Here is a 7,677-nt window from a genome sequence, read left to right on the forward strand (position 1 = left end):
GAGGGAGGGAGGGAGATCCTCTTTGACCTTCATCCATGGTTTTGTGTTGGAAGCAGATAAAAAAATAATTCTTCTGTCACTGAGCTCCTCTACAGCCCACCTACCTGAGATATATTGAACAGAAGTATGGTAGATGAGTTTTCCAGAGGGTAGGAAAGAATGTAATTTCTGTTAATTTTCTATTGGAATTATTATCTTCTCTTTCCACTTGAGTAAAGACAGTCAGAATTAATCTGTTACTGATAATATTTTCAAATCTAACTCAGATTCCACATTTAGAAATAAAGTGTTTTCTTTATTTTGCACAAAAAAAAAGGCCATTCTTGTAATGGTTAATCTGAGGCCAAGTCTGGCATTTGTTTATTTACATTTTGGCTAGTGAACAATTAATTTTATCCATGTGCTACTTCATGACACCACAGTACTACTTTAGACTCTGTACACAGAAGAGAAACTAAGAACAATAACAACACAAAGACACAGTTCACTTGCAGATACTTCTTTTACTGTATAATGACACTCTTTTAATTTAATTTATGATAATCTAGTTTTTCTTGAATGAGGTTAACTAAGGGTTACCAGGATTCAATGAATTTTTTGTAATTTCCATATTGTTATATATTTTGCATCCAAAACTTTGCTGCTAATGTGACAGAAATTTAACAAGTTACAGCTCATATCTTCATTCTTATTATTACTGTACCATATTACGCTATAATATTTTTTCACACAAATTCATTATTTATCTTCTCTCCACTTTATGTCATGAAATTCACAAGATTAAAAGAAAAAAAAAAAGTCTAAATTAATTGAAAAAATATATTAAATTGAAGGTTATTTTAGTGTCTTTAATTTTTGTCTCTCTCCTCCCAGTTATTGGTCCATTATTTACAATGTTATACCATTAAGCGTGTAGGTATAGCTCACAAACATATCATTTTGTGTATATATATCCCTTTGTGCGTTTTCTCTTTATGCAGATACAAGTCCTGAAGATAGAATGCACACCCCCATGCACACGCAATCTTGATTTATTTGATTAGTTTTGCTAACCTCCAGCTATTCATATTCCAAGTACCTATTGGCTTTCTTAGACTGAGGATATTAAGAAACAAATACATTTGTATATGATTAGACTTTTTAAAAAATAGATTCCATCATAAAGAAATGCAAAAGGCAAATTATTTTTCTGTTGAGGAAAGCTTGATTCTGTTCAAAGTCTTGGGAATGGAAACTCTTTCCAATAAAAATAGAAACCAGACTGAATAAATCAACTGGTCTTCATCTTTTTTGCTTAGCACTTAATGTATTCCTTCTGTATTTATATGATAAAGACCATTTATTGAGCATCAGTACCCAAATTATACCAGTTTTGATGTTGGATCCTAAGACTGTCATCTAGTAAGGAATAAACAAAGAGTATCTGTGAGCAGCTGACCAATAAATTGGACTTCATCACAAATTCAATACCATCCAGCGAAGCATTGGGATATTACTGGCTTCAATTTATGAAAAAGGATTTTCACAGACAGTGTGCCAATCATCCAAAAGGATGTTTGAAAATAACTGTTGGATTGGCATATTAATGATCACAGGAGACTGATGTAAATGTCATGAACTATTGGGAAAGAATAAACTGAGCACTCATACTAGTCCTCATCTGTTCCCAGTGTGCATAGATAAAAATTTTATCACAACAAACAGCATGGTAGTTTGCATGAATTATTAAATCATATGCATACAAGAGGGTTCGTAATTAAACAGAAAGACTTACTGAGGATTATAGTAACTGACAATGTCTAGAGCCTGCAAAGTCCAGCTATAAGTCAAGAGAATAATGTGTATGATTGCTTTTAATTTGTACGACAATTTATGAGTTATTAATTTATAACACTTTTAGATGTTGCCACAGGGGAGTAGAATGTACAATTAGTCTTTCAGTATGCATATGTCAAACATGAATAATAAATATTGAACATATAGCATTATTTATATGCAATCACTTTTATCTGTCATAATAGGAATAACTTCATTACTATAAGCTATTTAATGCAGAAATTTAGTTTAAATTTAATATGTTGTCCTTTATGCATTATTATGTATGAGCCCTTCTAATAAGCCTTCTGTTTTACATTTTTAGCAACAAAATCACATGCTTGCAATTCCCAAGGGCTTATATTGTATTTCAGTGATGAACAATTCAGCCTTAAAGTACTTAATTCAGATTATAAAGCCTGTGACATTTAGAATAATACTGGAGTTCCTGTTCAGCCAATTATATACACAAAGTCTTGCGGTGTACTAATGTATGCAGAAGTTCAGTAACTCTCCTTTCTTCCTACACTCCACCCATAAGGATAATAAAGAATGTATAGAAACAAGTAAGTTTTCAACTACTTACTCCTTTCTTTCATAATCTGAGATATAAGGAGGTGTCATAGAGCTTTATAACTGTTCTTCACATCTTCTTTTGCTTACTATAACTGAATAAATTGCATCATTCTTCTGCATATTGGTTTGGGGCAATGCTGAAGCTGTTAAGTAGCTGACTGTCATTATTGTGACAAAAAAAAAAAAAAAAAAAAAAAAAAAAAAAGAGTAAGTGCATGGTCTCTGGAATATAATCACTAAAGAACCTAAATGGACATCCCCAGCATGAAACTCCCAAAGGGGAAACTTGCATCTCTTTCTGAACTGTATAAAAACCAGTACTTATACTATGAAATACAGTTTATTTAAGAATCCTAACTGGACACTGACATAAGGTAGACTTAGCCCTCTCAGGACTGGAGAATTTCTGTGGCATATCCATGCACATAGAAAATTTTACCCTTTTTGTTTGAAGTAGCTATGTAGGTAAGCATATAGGAAGCTTCCACCATTCAGTTCTACATTTGTATCTATCTCTATACAAAAATTTAATTGTGCTTTCTTTTTTTTTTCTCTTTGAAAACTACTGACTACTCTATTTTATGTGTTTTCTGCATTACTTTGGTTTGAGAAGATCCTCGACAGTTATGGTTTGAGAAGATCGTCGACAGTTGTTCACTTAAAATATCACACAAAAATTAATTACTCACAATTATATGTCCTTTACGTTGCTGGTATACAGACCTAAATTCAATTTTTAAAGCAATGTTTTTAACTTTGCAAAGTGCTTTCTCATCCCAGTTGCACAAGTCATTAGGCCAGTATAGTATTAGAAGTCTTGATGTCACTTACAAGGTCCTGAATAATTCAGAATCAAGTTAATAGGACAACAAAAGCTTTCTGATAGATGACTATGTTCCTATAAGGTACTGAATAATATTTAAATAGGAAATCATACTGAAATTACTTTAATTGCACCTGAAATGAGATTACGCCTATAAATATACAGAAATAAGTAAAAAAAAAAAAAAGATTCTTTTGAGTTTCTCTGAGGTTTTGTACTAATTACAGACAAGTGGCAGCCACGATAAACTAGAGAAATTTTATCTCTAGCTCTGCTGTTTATAAATCCTATGAAGAAATTTAATTTCATCTCTCTGTACATTGATTTATTTTTTTCTTCTGCTCTGTGATATCTGTTCAGCTCAGATTTAACTCTGAACTGTCTTTTGTTACTAGATTATGAGGAGCTTAGTATAAGGAAGCCTAAGTTTTTCAGACATCTTAAGTGCAGTTGGAATTAAATAACTACATTTCTGTTCACAGCTGCAAAACTTGGAAGTGATGCTTTAATAAAAAGATAATATGAATATTTTCAAATATTTTGTTTATTTGACAAAAAGCCTTGCTTATGCAATGAACAAAGCTGATTGCCTTTCATTTTCCAATAATGCATTTAAATATAAGCTGTTGTGGTTTTTAAATTTTTTATTTTCTTATGTGTATTTACACCACAAAACATATAATTTGAGGCTATATGTGAGGTCAAGAACCATTCTTTACTTTAGTGATACTTTATTTCATTGCAGTTGCTATTAAACTGTAACACTATTTCCTTCTGAGGAATTAAAGGACTATGTGCAACTCAACACCTATTCATATATTCCTTTGAAACTAAAGGTACATCAGTCCCATATATTTTACAATATTAAGGGGTTAATTGTGCTAGTGCAATCAAATAAAGTATAATTAACTGAAGGATAAATCTTTATCTGCCTGGGTTTATAGGATTTTATAAAGCAAAAAATTTATTCTCTTGAATAAAATATCTGTCTCATACAAGCAAGAAAAAAATCTATATGGAAGTAAAAAAAAATATATTAGTCGTGTAAGAAAAAAAGATTCTTAGTTATACAGGCAAACAACTTAAAACAGTATTATGGGCTTTCTTATGTATTTTGATACATTTTCCCATAATTTTCATTTTATATTAAAATCAGCTTTCTTTTCATTGTACACGCGCTTATTTGGAGCCTAACTCGAACGTGCCTAATCAGAAAGCTTTTTGCTTATATCTTTGAACTTCTACCTACTAGGATTTAAAATGCTATCATACCTACTAAAATGGAAATGGACATTCTGTAACCACAAACAAAGATTACTTCATGCAGATGTTTAAAGACAACAAGATCTCAAAAAATGCAGCTCTTTGCAGAAATCTTGCACAGTAGGTACTGACTTACTTGTTGGGTATTCTTTCTTCATTACTTTGCAATGTAAGTATTTTTGCGGTAGTTTCAATGCTTTACCATATCAGTTGCCTTAAAACAAATAAAGGCAGTTCTAGTTCCTATCACTGGATGTCTATAGTTACTTATACTCTTTCATAAAGTTATGACATCGGTACAAACTATGTCTCATATTATTTTTTTATGCATTTTTGATTCTTTTTGATTTAAAAATATAAGGTGAATGGCATGAGCTTAAACAGGTAGTGGATTTACACTTCGGTACCACAGCATGTGTTAACATTGTGGGGTATGTATCTGAGAAACTTCAGGAAGACCTGGAACTTGGCTGCTGAGTCTTTTCTTTAATATGTGAAGCAGAGTACTTCAATGTGAAACATTCAAACAATCCTACTAATGATGACTGCAAGTTAGATAATATCAATTTAGACTCATCTTACCTAAGTTGCTAGAGAACAGATATTTGGGACTTTTAGCTGCAGTGTGTCTCCCAGGCTGTATGTCTTCATGTTATACTTCAGACATTTAGATCTTCATCTCAAATGATAGATCCCCTTTTAGACTTTCCTGGACACTTAGTCACTTCAGGCTTGCAGGATATTTTCATGTCATTCTTCCTACAGTATCCTCTTCATTTTCCCTCTTCCTTACTGTTGCATTCAACAGAGTTCGGTACACTTTCCTGGGCACATATATACCCTCCCTACTTCCAACAACCCTGATGAAAGGCAAGTCTAAGAAAGTAGTGCAGTTTCTAAGGAGCAGTACCAATCATAGTTAAAGTATCTCATGATCCCCTGTGTGCTAGATCAAGGTCATAATACGTCACAGAATATACTGCCTATCTGTTCTGTTACTGAGTCTGGAATGGCAACACTGGTCAGGTGGGAATTTTGCTTCGTGTTGTCCATCACTGTCAGCATGGCAGTGTCTAACAAATTACATTCACTAAGCTTTGATGGTGTTGATAGTATAAGAGACAGGCTTTAATCTGCATTCAGAATGTTACAAGCAAAATATAATACACGGGAAATAGCTTGAAGGATGAGAAGCCACAGGCAGCTCTCTCTTCTTTCCTCTTCCCTCTTCAAATGCACTCTCTGAGAAAAGGACGGAGCGCAAATGCCCTACCTAAAATACTTCCTCACCAAATTCAGTATCAAGAACATTCTCTACAAGATGGCAATGAATGAATGCCCTGGGTTTATTCCAATACTTCATTGTTACTAACAAGGCACGTAACAGCATGGTCTTTAACACTCATATCTGCGCTGTGTCCGGAAACAAAATTGTTTACCAATACTAACCGTTTTCTCTGCTGGGGAAGAATTTTTTCAGGTAGGATTTCATATTTGTCCATCGTTTGAAGATAAGACCTTCTTTTTCTTGTTTTTCTCACATTTTTACCTATGCTATTAGTAGCTGTCATGCCACAGGTCTCAATCTGTTTAACAGAGAAACATGCACAGGGATTCCCAAATAGCAAATGTGTCTGCTGTACCTCATTCTACAAGAAACAGTTCAAGTATATAGAATTTGACCACTCATCCTGACCAAGAGATGATCTATATTTAATAGTAAGAAAGAGAGGGAGTAAGATGTTTTTCTTTCCAGTTTAAGATCTTTACTCACATTTCTGTGGTGAACACCAAGTTCTGAGGAAGATTCTATGCTGCTGCACAACTCTACTCATAGCTTTTAATAATCCTCATCCTCCAACAATATCAGTCTCTTTTTCTGATAAACCCCTAAGTGTGGGATATATTGCAGGTCAATTCATTCCCTCCTGACCTTTACTTCCCAGGCAGAACATTGAGAAACAGACAGAAGTTTGATTGAGCACATGTCTGTGATGGGAAGGTGAAAAAGAGGGACAATACAGGAGCAAGAAAACAAAACAAAACAAAACAAAACAAAACTAACACTCAACAAGAATGCAACAGCAAAAGCAACCATATCCAAAAATCCATACCAGTCACTCATCTGTGAGAGATGGAGACCAGATGGGTAATAATAATAATCTTGTAACAAATTTTCAGCTCATGCAGAAAGCTATGAGACTTGAGCTAACTAAGCAGCTTAGGTAAACTGGGCTGTCTGACACAATCATTAAGTGTATAATGAATAATATGGGTCTACAAAGGAAAAGTGAACATCCAAGGGAGAGGTAGGGATGTTTCCTAGCGCATTTGCAGGAACAGGAAGACTAAGAACTTTGTGTTAACTGCTACTTTCCCTGTGTCAGGCCCTAATGCAAGGTTGCAGAAAAAAGGCTTTTGAGCCTAGCTGGCTTGGAAATTAAATGCAATGGTAGAAATCTACTGACTGTTACAAGACTTTAAGAAGTGATGGAGAACTATGCTGAGCAACAGCTGTCAGAGGAGTTGTGCATGGAGCAGTTAAAAGGAGAAGTCAGATCCACAGATTCTGAGACTGCTAATGTTCTGATGAACCACAGTAGGGTGACTGTTCATAGGCTCAAACCTTCCTGATGCAGAAAACAACCACCATACAAGAAGGAGAGATCATAAAATTGTTGATGTGGACATTCCCATGATGCTTTTCAAAATGTTATTGATGATGATGAATAGAGAATAAACTCACACTTCAGAATTAATTCATTATTGACATCCCAGCTTTTCATCACTTGCTTGCTCTCTCTTGAACTCAAAGCCAGAAAAGCAGATTTTGAAGAGTCCCCACAGGAGCTAGAGAGAAGCTATTTTTCCCACCAATCCATTACAAGATACCCTGAGGCATCTTTCTTACGTCAAATAAAATCAGGAATAATTTTTTCAAGCAACCACAGTTCATTTCTGCATCCTACACACTTTTAAAATGTACTGTAGTCTTTTTGTCTGATGAAACAAACATGACCAACTCTCTGTATTTTCTTTAATTCAGAAAGCAAGATCTCATTATCGTAAAAGGGATTCATCCTTTTACACAGGTTGGAAAACCTCCTGTGTGCACTGCCTGTAGGCTAAACTCAACCCAACTTAATGTGTTTCTCTGTGGTGTGATTAATTGGCATAAAGCAAAAGAGATAGAAGATGGA

The sequence above is a fragment of the Athene cunicularia genome (genome assembly GCF_003259725.1).
Source record: "Athene cunicularia isolate RWA chromosome 2 unlocalized genomic scaffold, athCun1 chr2_part1, whole genome shotgun sequence".
NCBI classification, from domain to species: Eukaryota; Metazoa; Chordata; class Aves; order Strigiformes; family Strigidae; genus Athene; species Athene cunicularia.